The 16,003-nt window shown below is 42.4% G+C and overlaps 1 long non-coding RNA gene across 1 annotated transcript in view; it reads left to right on the top strand.

Annotated features, from left to right (window-relative positions):
• Positions 1–16,003, top strand: part of LOC106502060 — a 93,543-nt gene that overhangs the window by 37,151 nt on the left and 40,389 nt on the right. Inside the window, exon 4 of the long non-coding RNA XR_001917945.1 lies at positions 14,817–14,987. This is a non-coding gene — a long non-coding RNA (uncharacterized LOC106502060). The remainder of the gene's footprint in view (positions 1–14,816; positions 14,988–16,003) is intronic.

The raw sequence follows: 16,003 nt of genomic DNA on the forward strand, positions 1-16,003 counted from the left end.
ATCTTCTTTATTTTGTTAAAAAAAAAAGTGAAGGTAGAGAATAGCTGATACAGGGACAAGATGTTCCTTTAAAGTTACTTTTAAAAATTACGGAATATTTCAGGCATACAAAGAAAGCATAATGAATGTTATAGAATTACAGTGTTGGGAGTACAGATATCTCTTTGACAACCTAATTTCAGTTGTTTTGGATAAACATCCAAATGTATAGTTTCTGGATCATATGGTAGTTCTATTTTTAATATGTTAAGGAACCTCTGTACTGTCTTCCATACCAGATGTAGCATTTTACATTCCTGCCAACAGTGCACAAAGGTTTCAGTTTCTTCACATCCTTGCCAACACTTGTTTGTATGGGTATGTGTGTGTTTTTAATAACAGCTATTCTAACAGGTGTGAGGTGACATCTCATTGTGTATTTGCATTTCCCTGATAGTTAGTGATGTTGAGCATCTTTCCACATTTCTGTTGGCCGTGTGTATGTCTTCTTTGGGGAAAAGCCAATTCAAGTCCTTGGCTCATTTTTAATCATTTCCTTATTTATTTATTTACTGTGTATATATTTATTTACTATGTATATATTTATTTATGCTAATTGAGTTGTAGCAGCCATAATATCGATATCATGGATATTACTTTATCAGATATTTTCCTTTTCACTCTGTTAAATTCTTTTCTTTGTTCTGCAAAAGCTTTTTTGTTTAATATACAGATATTTGCCTATTATTGCTTTTGTTGCATGCCCAGTGTCATGAAGCCTTTCCCCTATGTTATCTCCTAGGAGTTTTACAGTCTTGGGTCTTAATGTTTAAGTTTTGCAACCATTTTGAGTCAACTTTTCTATGTGGCATAAGATAAGGGTCCAGTTTCATTCTTCGCCTGTGGATATCCAGTTTGCTCAGCATTGTTTATTGAAGAGATTGTCTTTTTCTGTTTTGTGTATTCTTGGTGCCGTTATTGAAGACCTTATAGTCATGGATTTATTTCTGTGCTCTCTCTTTTCCAGTCTACATGTCTATCCCTCTGCCAGGACCAGTTTGAGAATCAGCTTTCAGTTCAGTTCAGTCGCTCAGTCGTGTCCGACTCTTTGTGACCCCATGAACCGCAGCACGCCAGGACTCTCTATCACCAACTTCCGGAGTCTACCCAAACCCATGTCCACTGAGTCAGTGATGCCATCTAGCCACCTCATCTTCTGTCATCCCCTTCTCTTCCTGCCTTCAATCTTTCCCAACATCAGGGTCTTTTCAAATGAGTCAGCTCTTTGTATCAGGGGGCCAAAGTATTGGAGTTTCATCTTCAACATCAGACCTTCCAATGAACACCCAGGACTGATCTCCTTTAGGATGGACTGGTTGGATCTCCTTGCAGTCCAAGGGACTCTCAAGAGTCTTCTCCAACACTCCAGTTCAAAAGCATCAATTCTGCGCTCAGCTTTCTTTATAGTCCCAACTCTCACATCCATACATGACCACTGGAAAAACCATTGCCTTGACTAGACGGACCTTTGTTGACAAAGGAACGTCTCTGCTTTTGAATATGCTATCTAGGTTGGTCGTAACTTTCCTTCCAAGGAGTAAGCGTCTTTTAATTTCATGGCTGTAGTCACCATATGCAGTGATTTTGGAGCCCCCCCCAAAATAAAGTCAGCCATTGTTTCCACTGTTTCCCCATCTATTTGCCATGAAGTGATGGGACTGGATGATATGATCTTAGTTTTCTGAATGTTGAGCTTTAAGCCAACTTTTTTACTGTCTTTCACTTTCATCAAGAGGCTCTTTAGTTCTTCTTCACTTTCTGCCATAAGGGTAGTGTCATCTGCATATCTGAAGTTATTGATATTTCTCCTGGCAATTTTGATTCCAGCTTGTGCTTCCTCCAGCCCAGCGTTTCTCATAATGTGCTCTGCATATAAGTTAAATAAGCAGGGTGACAATATACAGCCTCCACATACTTCTTTTCCTGTTTGGAACCAGTTCCATGTCCAGTTCTAACTGTTGCTTCCTGACCTGCATACAGGTTTCTCAAGAGGCAGGTCAGGTGGTCTGGTATTCCCATCTCTTTCAGAATTTTCCACAGTTTATTGTGACCCACAGTACTTCTTTAACTATCTGATAGAATTCACCAGTGACCACTGGTCCTGTGCTTTTCTTTTTTGGGGAGTTTTTGACTACTGATTCAGCCTCCTTACCACTCTGTTCACATTTGCTCTTTCTTCGTGATTTGGTCTTGGTGGGCTGTATGTTTCTAGGCATTTTTCTATTTCTTCTAGATTGTCCAATTTGTTGATATATAATTACTCATAGTAGCCTCTTACATTCTTCGGTTTCTGTGGTATCAGTTGTTATGTTTCCTCTTTCATTTCTGATTTTGAGTTTCCTCTTTTCCTTAGTCTAGCTAAATGTTTGTCAGTTTTGCTGTTTTTTTTTTTTAATGTCAACTCTTAGTTTTGATAGTTTTTTCCTGTTGTTTTTCTACTCACTATTTGATTTCTGTTCTAATCTTTATTATTTCCTTCCTCCTACCAAATTTGGGCTTAGTTCATTCTTCTTTTTCTGGTTCCCTGAGGTGTACAATTAGCTTGTTTATATGGGATCTTTCTTCCTTTTTAGTGTGGGCTTCCCAGGCACCAGTGGTAAAGAATCTGCCGTCCAATCCAGGAGACACAAGAGATGTGCGTTCAATTTCTGGATGGGGAATGGAGTAGGAAATGGCAACCCACTCCAGTATGCTTGCCTGGAAAATTCCATGGACAGAGGACCCTGGCCAGTTCAGTTCGGTCTCTCAGTTGTGTCTGATTCTTTGAAGCCCCATGGACTGCAGCATGCCAGGCCTCCCTGTACATCACCAACTTCCAGAGCTTGCTCAAACTCATGTCCATCAAGTCCGTGATACCATGCAACCATCTCGTCCTCTGTCCTCCTCTTCTCCTCCAGCCTTCAATCTTCCCCAGCATCAGGGTCTTTCCCAGTGAGTCAGTTCTTCCCATCAGATGGCCAGAGTATTGGAGCTTCAGCTTCAACATCAGTCCTTCCCCTGAATATTCAGGACTGATTTCCTTTAGGATGGATGGACTGGTTGGATCGCCTTGCAGTCCAAGGGACTCTCATGAGTCTTCTCCAACACCACAGTTCAAAAGCATCAATTCTTTGGTGCTCAGCTTTCTTTATCGTCCAACTCTCACATCCAGACATGACTATTGGAAAAACCAGTTTTGACTAGACAGACCTTTGTTGGCAAAGTAATATCTCTGCTTTTTAATATGCTGCCTAGGTTGGTCATAACTTTTCTTCCAAGGAGTGAGCGTCGTCTTTTAATTTCATGGCTGCAATCATGATCTTCAGTGATTTTGGAGCCCAAGAAAATAAAGTCTGTCCCTGTTTCTATTGTTTCCTCCTCTATTTGCCATGAGCTGATGGGACTGGTAAACTCCGGGAGTTGGTGATGGACAGGGAGGCCTGGCATGCTGTGGTTCATGGGGTCGCAAAGAGTCGGACACAACTGAGCGACTGAACTGAATTGAACTGAACTGATGGGACCGGATGCCATGATCTTAGTTTTTTGAATGTTGAGTTTTAAGCCAACTTCCTCGCTCTCCTCTTTCACTTTCATCAAGAGGCTCTTTAGTTCTTCTTCACTTTCTGCCATAAGAGTGGTGTCATCTGCATATCTGAGGTTATTGATATTTCTCCTGGCAATCTTGATTCCACCTTGTACTTCATCCAGCCTGGTGTTTTGCATGACATACTATGCATATAAGTTAAACAAGCAGGCTGACAGTATACAGCCTTGACGTACTCCTTTCCCAATTTGGAACCAGTCTGTTGTTCCATGTCCGGTTCTAACTGTTGCTTCTTGATCTGCATACAGATTTCTCAGGAGGCAGGTAAGGTGATCTGGTATTCCTCACTCTTTAAGAATTTCCCACAGTTTGCTGTGATCTACACAGTCAAAGACTGGTGTAGTCAATAATGCAGAAGTAGATGTTTTTCTGAAACTCTCTTGCCTTTTCTATGATCCAGTGGATGTTGGCAATTTGATCTCTAATTCCTCTACCTTTTCTAAATCCAGGTTGAACATCTTGAAGTTCTCGGTTCCCATACTTCTGAAGCCTGGCTTGGAGAATTTTGAGCATTGCTTTGCTAGCATGTGAGATGAGTGCAGTAGTCTTTGGCATTGCCTTTCTTTGGAATTGGAATGAAAACTGATTTTTTTCAGTCCTGTGACCATTGCTGAGTTTTCCAAATCAATAAGAGACTGAGCCTGGCCATGAGGTTGCAGAGTGAGACATGACTAAGCATGCACTCCTAAGCAGTTTCTTCATTTTTAACACAGTGGGTGTTCACTACTGTGAAGTTCCCTCTTAGTATTGATTTTGTTGCATCCCATAAATTTTGGTTTGCTGTTTTTCTTTTTTTTGGTGGGAGGGGTCTCAAGATATTGCTAATTTTCCCTTTGATCTCTTCTGTGACCTGTTCGTCACTCAAGATTGTGTTAATTCCCACGTGCTTGTGAAATTTCCAGTTTTTCTTCTGCTGCTGATTTCTAGTTTGTTCCATTGTGGTTAGAACAGAGACTTGGTATGATTTCAGTTTTCTTAACATGTGTGCTATATATTTTCAAACAAGATATAAGTTGTATCTGTTGAAAGTAGAGTTCCAAGGAAAGCAGAGTCTGAGCAGAGGTTAACATGCCAGAAGTTTATTAAGGAGATTTTTGAGAGAGAAATTGTGCTGCAGTGCAGTCACAGGAAAGGCCTCAGCCTATCCCAGAGGGGGCTCTGAAGGTGGGACAGCCCTTCAGAATTGTCCTAAGTTGAGGTGAGGGGCCAAGCATCTTTAGCCTCACACTGACCAGACATTGGATGCAGGCTACATCCCCAGAGGGGACCTGACTTTTTCAAGATGACTCTTTTCAGCTGAGGGTGGTCAGCCTGCAGCACTCCCAGTAGCTGGGGGAATGAGTCCCCTTTATTGCTAAAGGGAGACCTAAGTGTCTCCTCTGCATCTCTCAGAACATAGTATGTACCTCTTCAGTGCTTGCCTTTTTGGCCCAATATTGCGTTTTCAAGATTTATTCATGCTAATACCTATAGATATAGTCACTCATTTAATTTGTTTTTACCATATTCTGTTTTCTAAAAATGTCACATTTTAAAAATACATTTTCCTGTCGACAGGTATTTAAATTTTGCAATTTTTCACTATTCAGACATGTAGCTGTATTTTTTTTCTTTTTTCTTTTTGATCTCAAGATATTGCTAATTTTCCCTTTGATCTCTTCTGTGACCCGCTTGTCACTCCAGGTTGTGTTAATTCCCACGTGCATGTACTTCGTGTATCCTGTACATGCACTTAGTTTATCTGGGTATATGGGTCTTAGGATGAGCACAGCTTCAAATTGAGTAACTAGTGAAATCGCTGCCTACAATGCTTATACTTTGTTTCATATCCTCACGAAAAGAGATTTTAATTTTGTCAGTTTGGTAGGTTATGAAATAGTATCTCACTGTGGTTTTAATAAAAATTTTGTTGATTACTAGTGAGATGGAGAATGTATGTATTTATTGGCTACTTGAATGACTTCTGTAAAGTGTGTTTGTCAGACATGTGCCCATTTTTCCTATTGGTTTTCTTATTAAGCTGTCTTTATATATTTTCTTACCCATTCTTTTCTGTCCATATATGTCCAGTTGTCTTCTGGTTTGGGGCTTGATTGTTCACTTTTTGAATAATGCCTTTTATTGAACAGGAGTTTCCTTTTATGCTGTCAAATTTAATCAGTCCTTTTGGCTTTGATTCTTCGTGTCTTATTTGAAAAAAATTATTTTCTTAGGTTGAGGTCATAGAAATAGTCTCATCTGCTTTCTACTAAACGTTTTCAAATTTTGCTTTTCATAGTTTCACCTGCAATCTCTAAGACGGAATTGTGTGTCTGTTGTGAAGTGTGAACACTTTGTTCTATTTTCCCGTGGACCGGTTTTCCTAACAGCATTTATTCATCGGCACATATTTTCTCCCCTGATGTGCGATGCCGTTTGTCACATCAGGTTTCTGTCTATATAGGCCTTTATTTTCCCTGCTTCAATTCTGCATTTTCTTCATGATGCGTTTATTTCTTCTTTTTTTTTTTAACTTTTAATTTTTACTTTATTTTACTTTATAATACTGTATTGGTTTTGCCATACATTGACATGAATCAACCACGGGTGTACATGCGATCCTAAACATGAACCCCCCTCCCACTTCCCTCCCCACAATATCCCTCTGGGTCATCCCCATGCACCAGCCCCAAGCATGCTGTATCCTGCGTCGGACATAGACTGGTGATTCAATTCTTACATGATAGTATACATGTTTCAATGCCATTCTCCCAAATCATCCCACCCTCTCCCTCTGAGTCCAAAAGTCCGCTATACACATCTGTGTCTTTTTTGCTGTCTTGCATACAGGGTCATCATTGCCATCTTTCTAAATTCCATATATATGTGTTAGTATACTGTATTGGTGTTTTTCTTTCTGGTTTACTTCACTCTGTATATTGTCTGTTTTTATCCGGTAGAATAGATCCTCCTTTCTTCTTGTTCTTTAAAATTATCCCTACTTTTCCCTTTTGCTCTAACATATGCATTTTAGAATGCATTCCATGAAAAATCTTCCTTGGATTGAGTTCATGTGTTGACTTTATAGATTAGAGAAGAATTGACATCTTTTCAGAATAAATGGTTCCTGTCAGTGTCACCATTAACATCTGTATTTAGGTATTTTTACTGCAAACATACTTACAGCTTCCCTTATAGCTCATTGGTAAAGAATCTGTCTGCAATGCAGGAGACCCGGTTCGATTTCTGAGTTGGGAAGATCTGCTGGAGAAGGGAAAGGCTACCCACTCCAGTATTCTGGCTAGGAGAATTCTATGGACTGTATAGTCCATGGGATCACTAAGAGTTGGACACATCTGAGCGACTTTCACTTTCACTTTTACTGCAGACATAATTTTTATACCTTACCTTTTTACTAAATACTGCATTTTGCATGTTAGTAAGTACATTTCTTTAACAACAATTTAAGGACTGCATAACCATCCATTTACTTAACCGTGCCCCTGTTGACATTTAGATGGACCCGGTTTACAATGATGATCTTTGAACTCACATCTTTCCTATCACAAAATTGTGTATAAATACTCACCTGTGTTTTATTTGTGTAATGCTAGGGTGTGTTTATAATTAACATTTATCTGGAATAGATTCACCTGTAAGATGTGAGAAAAACATTTAACTTACACTCTCCCCACGTGATTGGCCAGCATTCACATATTTTGTCCTTTTGGTTTGACTTTGCCTTTTTTGTTTCACTATCAAGGAATGATCAGCAGTGTCCATACCTCAATAGCTGGTTGAATAAATGAAGCAGTTTTTGCTGTTTGTTTTATGTTCAGCTGTGTTACTTTTCCATTGGTTTGTTTGTTGATTCTGGATCTACACCATACTGTCCTGATTATTAGAGTTGGTAGAACAAGATCCTTCTTCATCATCATCTGTACTATTATTATTTTTCAGATTTTTCTGGGATATTTCCATATCATTTCTCTTTCAGATCAATTTTAGACAGTCGGTCACTTTCCCTCTAGAACTATTATGATTTTGATTGACAGTATGTGAGTTTCCTGAAAAAATTTTTAAATCATTTGTATTTTAATTTCTGGCCTAATGAGTACTGCATATTCATCTAGCTTATGAATTCTGGAACTTTTTGGTTACAAAGATGAACCCCTCGATTTGTTTTTCAATTAAAACTCAAGGCAATTAAAGAAATCCATTGCAGCAAACAGAATCATGCCACATGTTTTTTCTGTAGACAAATGTGTTTCTGTGTTGAGCAGCCCTCCCAAGACTCTGGCCTCCTCGCTACAGAACAGGGCTCCCATGGTGCCACATGTGTGCTGACTCGGCGGATTCTTGAAGATACATAGTTATGTGCTCTTAGGTCAAAGGACTCTCTTAATGCCCTTTCTCCTTCAAACCCTTAAAGGAATTCTGTGCCTGTCCTTCTCAGAGTTACCTTTTTATGATACGGAAATAGGACACAGAGCCTGTAGGGCATGGGAGGGAGGGCTCTGTAACTCTTTTTCACACCTGCTTGGATTCTGGCAGTAGTATTTGCTGAGTGAGGGATGGAGGCTGGTTTGTCATGTGTTTTCACAGAGCTCTGATGGCTCCAGGCCAACCCATTTAGCCTTTGTCTTTTTTCCTTGCATAAAACTGCCTATTTTTCACTTCAGATGAGGGTGTCAGGCGCTCAGAGATGTCTGTTCCTGTTTCACATGCACACCATCTGTGGTCCCTGGTGTCTGAGGCTCCCAGATCGGCCCAAGTATCTGTCGGTCAGCGTGCAGAGTGGCCAGGGCCCCAGCCTGTGTTTGTCCCTGTTGGTGCAGCACCCACCCAAGCATCGTGGCATCAGTGTTGTGGACGGAGCTCTTGAAGGTTTGATTACTTTTAGAAAAGTTGCAGACGTAGTGCAGAGTTCCCACCCAGTTCCCCCAGTGGCTTACTCTTACATTATCATAATTGTCACCAGTCACTCAGTCGGGTCCGACTCTTTGCGACCCCATGAATCACAGCACGCCAGGCCTCCCTGTCCATCATCAACTCCTGAAGTTCACTCAGACTCACGTCCATCGAGTCCGTGATGCCATCCAGCCATCTCATCCTCGGTCGTCCCCTTCTCCTCCTGCCCCCAATCCCTCCCAGCATCACAGTCTTTTCCAATGAGTCAACTCTTCGCATGAGGTGGCCAAACTACTGGAGTTTCAGCTTTAGCATCATTCCTTCCAAAGAAATCCCGGGGCTGATCTCCTTCAGAATGGACTGGTTGGATCTTGCAGTCCAAGGGGCTCTCAAGAGTCTTCTCCAACACCACAGTTCAAAAGCATCAATTCTTTGACGCTCAGCCTTCTTCACAGTCCAACTCTCACATCCATACATGACTACTGGAAAAACCACAGCCTTGACTAGATGGACCTTAGTCGGCAAAGTAATGTCTCTGCTTTTCAATATGCTTTCTAGGTTGGTCATAACTTTTCTTCCAAGGAGTAAGCATCTTTTAATTTCATGGCTGCAATCACCACCTGCAGTGATTTGGGAGCCCCCCAAAAAATAAAGTCTGACACTGTTTCTACTGTTTCCCCATCTATTTCCCATGAAGTGATGAGACCGGATGCCATGATCTTCGTTTTCTGAACGAAGTTGGCTTTAAGCCAACTTTTTCACTCTCCTCTTTCACTTTCATCAAGAAGCTTTTTAGTTCGTCTTCACTTTCTGCCATAAGGGGGGGTGTCATCTGCATATCTGAGGTGATTGATATTTCTCCCGGCAATCTTGATTCCAGCTTGTGTTTCTTCCAGTCCGGCGTTTCTCACTCTGCATATAAGTTAAATAAGCAGGGTGACAATATACAGCCTTAATGTACTCCTTTTCCTATTTGGAACCAGTCTGTTGTTCCATGTCCAGTTCTAACTGTTGCTTCCTGACCTGCATATAGGTTTCTCAAGAGGCAGGTCAGGTGCTCTGGTATTCCCATCTCTTTCAGAATTTTCCACAGTTTATTGTGATTCACACAGTCAAAGGCTTTGGCATAGTCAATAAAGCAGAATAGATGTTTTTCTGGAACTCTCTTGCTTTTTCGATGATCCAGCGGATGTTGGCAATTTGATCTCTGGTTTCTCTGCCTTTTCTAAAACCAGCTTAAACATCAGGAAGTTCACGGTTCATGTATTGCTGAAGCCTGGCTTGGAGAATTTTGAGCATTACTTTACTAGCATGTGACTAGTATTCAGATTTCACTGTTTTCCCCAATGTCCTTTTCCTGTTCCAGGATCTACCCAGGATATCACATTACATCTTGTCACCCTCTCGCCTTAATTTCCTCTGGTCTGTAACAGTTACTTAGCTTTGCGTCTTTGATGATGTCAGTTTTGAGGAATACTGGACAGATGTTTTGTTGACTGCCCCTCAGTCCAGATTTCTCTCCTGTTTTTCTGGTTATTAACCTAGTTGTGGGGTTCTGAGAGGAGGACCAGAGGTAAAGTGACATTCTTAGCATCTTGTGTCCAGGGAACATGCTGTCATCGTGACATATCCCTGATGGTGCTGACCTTGACCACCTGACCAGGGTAGTGTCTGCTAAGTTCTTCCACTGGAAGTGTATTCTCCCCGCCTCCTGTTAGGATACTCTACTATTTGGAGGCAAGTCAGTAAGCACAATATAGTCCCAATTTAAGAGGTTTGTTAATTCTGTGGCCTGTGTGCTCAGTTCTGTCTGACCCTTTGCAACTGCATGGACTGTAGCCCACCAGGCTCCTTGTCCATGGGATTCTCCAGGCAAGAATAGTGGAGTTGCCATTTCTTCCTCCAGGGGATCTTCTCAACCCAGGGATCGAACCCAGGTCTTTTGAGTCTCCTGCATTGGCAGGCAGATTCTTTACCACTGAGCCACCTTGGAAGACCCTGTGTTTAAGCCGTGCCTATTACTTTTTGTACTTTGTGTTTACAGTCTTAAGCATAAATAAAAATTACCTGGCCCTAAGAAGGACTTAAAGTAATTTCTCAGGTCCTGGGAGGAATGTTTCCCCAAACAACCCTGCTCCCAGTCTTTGTTTGTTTGTTTTATTGGTTTTATTTAAAAGCCTTTGGATCCTGTGTGCTACATTCTTGGACTATGTGGGCTGCTCCGTTGGAACCGTAGGAGTTCACATTTCCAGATGCTTGTTGTGTTGTTTGTGGGGTGAAATTCTCAATGAATTTGACTTTTTTATTTGATTAGTCTTTTGAGCTCAATTCAGATGACTACATTTTCCCTTCAAGTCCATTTCTAAAGAAGAAAAATGTTTTATTGTTTTAGCATATAATAGGAATGTCCTTGAAATGAAATATATAAAAATTATGTTTTTGTTCATCAAATCATCACTGTATGTGCTCTTAGGGAACCTATCTCAAAAAACATTATAATAACTTCATGATGTTGAAAATAACCAATTTTGCAAATCTACATTTGCAGACCCTTAATTTCATCCATCGGTGCGCACGTTTCATTAAGGTGCACTGGTTAAAGTGTATTTTCGGAACATTAGAGCTTCGTTTTCCTCCTTCTTATGACTGTGAACTCATTTAAGCAGTTGTTTTGAGTGTGTTAGAGGATTTTGTCTTTAAGTCCATCTTAACATCCAGTACTAGAGGGGAAAGTTCACAAAGTACATTTAAAAGAATTTTTTCTCACCTCATGGCACTCGGTATGACAGCTCAAAAACAGAATAATGTTTTTAATCAACCGCAGGGGAAATCCTTTCCCTGGCCCCTCAGTTCCACTTTCAGCCAGTCAAAAGAATCTTAATTCATGTGGGGGGATTCCCACAGGTTCTATAATAAGTCTCCTTTGAAGCTGTCGCGCGTGTGTGGAATGGAGGGCTGTACGGCATACGTCCCCTCAGTTGAGTGAGCGCTGTTCAGCGTGCCGCCACAATGTTTTACTATTACTCATCCCCTTTTCTAAGTAGAGATGTGCAAGAGTGAGAAAGGCTGAGCTTTATAAAATGAAATAGAAAAAATTAGTCTGTTCCCAGGTCAGTCAAAGGCCTATTAAGTATAAGGTCTTTGGATTTATGCCAGCTCTTTCTTCTGCAGTAAGTAATGAAAGCCATACAGAACTTTTGGAGACAGGAGCGCGCCGCCCCCCACCCACCCCCCAGCTACCTTCTGCTGCACCCACGGGCCCGCTCCGATTAGCTGCAGGCTCTCCTGTCCTTGGTATGCAGGGTCGGGCATCCTTTGACTGCTCAGTTCTGGCAGGTATGTGTCCTGCAGTTATCATCAGGTCAGATTCTAAGGACTGGAAATGATCTTCAGAAAGGTAGTAACTATTGAGCCATTTGGGGGAAAACTGTGCCAAGCTGAAGAGCCTTGACACACCGTAGGGAATTGGTATACTCTGAAAAGGGCAGTCAGAGGACACTGAGTGGACCACCTGCTCCATGCTGTGCTTTCTCGAGCCCAGGGGGTGATGCCATGGCTTCTGCAAGGACAAAATGGTGTTTACACCCCCTTTGACTCCCTGACCCTGTCCTGCCAGGAACCTGTGAAACCCCAGCAGTAAACAGGAGGCGGCCATCCACTCCACCGCTCACGCACACTTGCAGATTTGAGTACCGGATGGAAGTTGTCTTCCATGAACGGAAATCGCCTGGCAGGTACCCAGGAGGCGGTGTGCCTGAGTGTCGTCTGCCTTGTCCTCCGCACCATGCCCAGGCCTCGGTGGGGTTTGTTCTTGGGGAAAGAGCTCTAGAGATATGACACATTGGGGGAGGGGGCAAGTAACAGAGGCTGTCTTCCCTGTAAGGTATTTGCAAGTCCTTCCCGCCCCATCCAAAAGCCAACCAGCAGTTAAAAAAAAAAGTTTCTCCTGAGTTTTCCTGGTGCTTCTGCAGGCCTTTATAGCTCAAAAACTTAATTAACATATTTTCATGAAAAACTAAACTTTTTTGTTCTGTGCCTAGCAGAGTCCCGTCTGTGAGGGTCTTTGGACATTGCTTTCCATCTTTTATTTCCCTCCTTTTTATGTTGCTTCTCCTCTAAAATCCCTTATTTTTCCTCTGGTGGCAAAACTTCGGAGAGTGGTGCATTTGATCCAACTCCTGCTGGGCTGGCTGTGCTCTCCAGTGGACTTGAGATGGTCCGTAGGGTCCTTGCGTGCCTGCTCTGAGCCGGGTCTGCTTGAGAGGGCTTTGTGGGCTGCCAGGTGGAGCCCAGTCCCCCTCAGTCCAGAACCAGACTACATCTTAGGAATGGTTTTGAAGCTGCACAGGGAATACCTCTTGCAGTAATTTTTTTTTCCAGCTTCATCTCTTTCCTACATTCATTCATTCAACAAACATTACTTGCCCATTTTGAGCCAGGCTCGGATTAGGTGTGCATGCTAAGTCGCTTCAGTCATGTCTGACTCTTTGCAGCCCTTTGAATTATATCCCACCAGGCGCCTCTGTCCGTGGGATTCTCCAGACAAGAATACTGGAGTGGGTTGCCATGCCCTCCTCCAGAGGATCTTTCTGACCCAGGGATTGAACCCGTGTCTCTTACGTCTTCTGCGTTGGCAGGAGGGTTCTTTACCTCCAGCACCACCCAGGAAGTCCCTGATAAGGTGGGGGATACAGAAATAAGAAAGCCGAGCACTGTCTTCAGTAAGCCTACAGCCTGGGAAGATAAATAGAAAGCACTGTGCTAACAGCTCTTGATTACAGAAGCGCCCAGTAGGGCCGGCAGTCCAGGCACTCATGGCAGAACATTCTGGAAAAACTGACAGATGACCTTGGGAGGTGGGGGAGACAATGGGTTGTGGTCACGGAAGGGGAGTGAGAGCCAGGGGCCACGTCAGGCCCTCGAGGTGCTCCTGGGGGACGTTGCTGCCTATTCAGAGGCCTTCAGAGTCTAGAGACTGAGGAACATGCTTAGCACTGCAGGGTGTTAGGATCTGGTTGAGGTTAGTGTTTGTTAAAGACAGTTCCTCAGACAGTAGAGTTATGAGCACATCCCAGCGTTTTACTAACAGTTTTGCAGTGCGAGGAAAGAGGCCCCTTGGTAGGTGTATTCAGAATCACTCTTAGTAGGAAGAATGATTAAATCATCACTGAAAAGCATGTCTGGTTGCAAATCCTTAGACTAGACTCTTTAACTGATAGTTGACAACCAACTGGGTGAGTGGACATGGGTTCCCCAGAATAGACCTTAATTTTCTTCAGATTCACTAGAAAAATTGCATAGGAAAGAAAACATTTTATCTGGAATGTTGTTGATGTCTTTCCACTAGGATGTGAATTTCACAGTAGGCAACTTGGTTCTATTCCAGACCAGGTTCAGGGAAGTTTTTCCTTAACAGGTTCAAGGTGGAGGGGAAGGTAGAGTTAGGAATTAGCAATAGCTTTTCCTCCAGAAGAGTCAGTTTTAGGTTTTTAATTTGAATGATAACTGTTCTTACCACAGGAAAAGAGGTGATGATGATGTTAAGTTGATGATGGAAAGATTTTAGAGGAAGAGTTCAGGGAAGAGAGCGGAGACATTCCCGTGGGCGGTGGGCCCAGTCTTCCCTCCCTCCCCTTCCGCAGGCCTGGTCCATCTCTGTCTGAGACATCAGAAGCAGTGACAAAACTAGGGAATCACTTGCACCTGGGTGGGGCCCTGAGGCTCTTCTCCGCATTTCTGCCCTAATTCACTGTAATTATATTATGTAAGATTCTGTCCTTTCTCAGAAACGTGAGGGCTGCACCTACTACTTCAGCCTCCTTCAGTACATCTGCTGTTTGTTAAAATAGAGCCTTCAGAGGTGCCCTTGCCCCAGGTTCCTGCCTCTTGGCATGTAACCGTCTGCACTGCGTTTTCTTGTCTCTGTTTAACAATGTCATGGTGTCATTCTGGGCACAGATGTAGCTAGGTTGCAAGAATTGTCAGGGAACCTGAACTTGGGGCAGGTCTCTGTGGTCTTGGGGGGTCGCACCCCTCTGACCGGATTCTCCTTTGACAAATGTCTCTGTGGTTGTATTGTTCCTGTGTTTTTTCTGTTCTCTCTAATTATAATGTTTAATTATTGTCTTGTCAACATACTGCCAGAAAAATAACTGTCCATAACTACCTGATACATATTGTGCAGGCCTATTTTAAGAATACACGTTTCTCCTAAACTTGATGGGAATAGGGACTTGCCCTTAACTTTTATTCCTGTTAAAAACATATATTCAAAATAATTCTTCTTTTTTTAATTGTCATCCAGGTTGCAAAAATATCTGCCTCTAAGAATTCAGGAGGACCTACTTTGTGGGAGCAAAGGTAGTGAGTCATACCTGCAAGCTTGGAAACGAGAGTTCGCTTGTGCTTCTTCATCCAGTTGGGAAGTTTCCTAGGCAACCATTTATGCAGCAATTAAAAGATGAGGAGTTAAGAGGTATGTCCATGGACATTTTAATCCTCAGATGCAATCCTTGTCAGATTGAAACCTCAGTTTTCATCTTTTCATTTAAAATGAGTAAATGAAAAAGCTTCATACTTAATTATAGAAAAACACACTGTTAAGATACATTGTATGTTTTATGTGTTATATCTGCTTAACGCTCTTTCTCTGATGGGAGTGTTTTATATATATTAATGCCGGCTTGTATGGGAAAGGAGAATAGAATTTACTGCTTGAAATGATTTCATTTAGCTGTGAAGTTGTTTGGAAAAGCAGATACCTTCTCTTGTGCCTGTATGTGAGTTTGTCATTATCAGTAGAGTTTCCAGCATGTGGCCCAGGGAGGTCGGTTAATCCTTTGTTTCTTCTGTCCGTGTTCACACTTGAGTTTATCTCCCGATGTGTCAGTTGTTTCAGTCTTCCTTAGAAGGTGCTGCAGTGTCCTGCTTGGTGGCTCGAGGGAAAATGGGGAAGGCAGGGAGGAACTCTCCAGCAAGCGGACACATCCTTGGTTTACTAAAGACTTTGCCCTAGCTCCTCACCCTCATCCTTGTTATGTAGGTTTCTCCTTGGATGGTCCGCGAGGACATGGCAAACACTTCTCTTCCTCTGTGAAGCACCTGACACTCCCAGACTTGCTTTAACCTGGACTTGCACTAAATTCCATCTCAGTGAACACGGTGGCTGCTGTTCTGCACCGGTGATTGAGGAAGGTCCTCCTGGTTGTGTGACTAGTTTCATTTTCAGTAGCGTCAAAGATAACCTGAGAAGAACCAGAATATTAAAGTGCTAGTGGTGCTCATTTTAAATAGGGCTACGCTGTGATCCCCCATCTCGGGTTCTGCAGAAATGTTAAGCCCAAGATGAAACCTAAATACTGGCTGTTTGTACCTGGAGACAGAGAGAAGCCACCTCCCTACTCGGAGGGCCTGCGGGCTGAGTGAGTGTCTTGAGCTTGTAGCCACAATCATTTGCATTTTCTTTTGGATGCCTCAGTTGATTCCCTTCTG

This window comes from Capra hircus, chromosome 4 (assembly GCF_001704415.2).
Source record: "Capra hircus breed San Clemente chromosome 4, ASM170441v1, whole genome shotgun sequence".
NCBI classification, from domain to species: Eukaryota; Metazoa; Chordata; class Mammalia; order Artiodactyla; family Bovidae; genus Capra; species Capra hircus.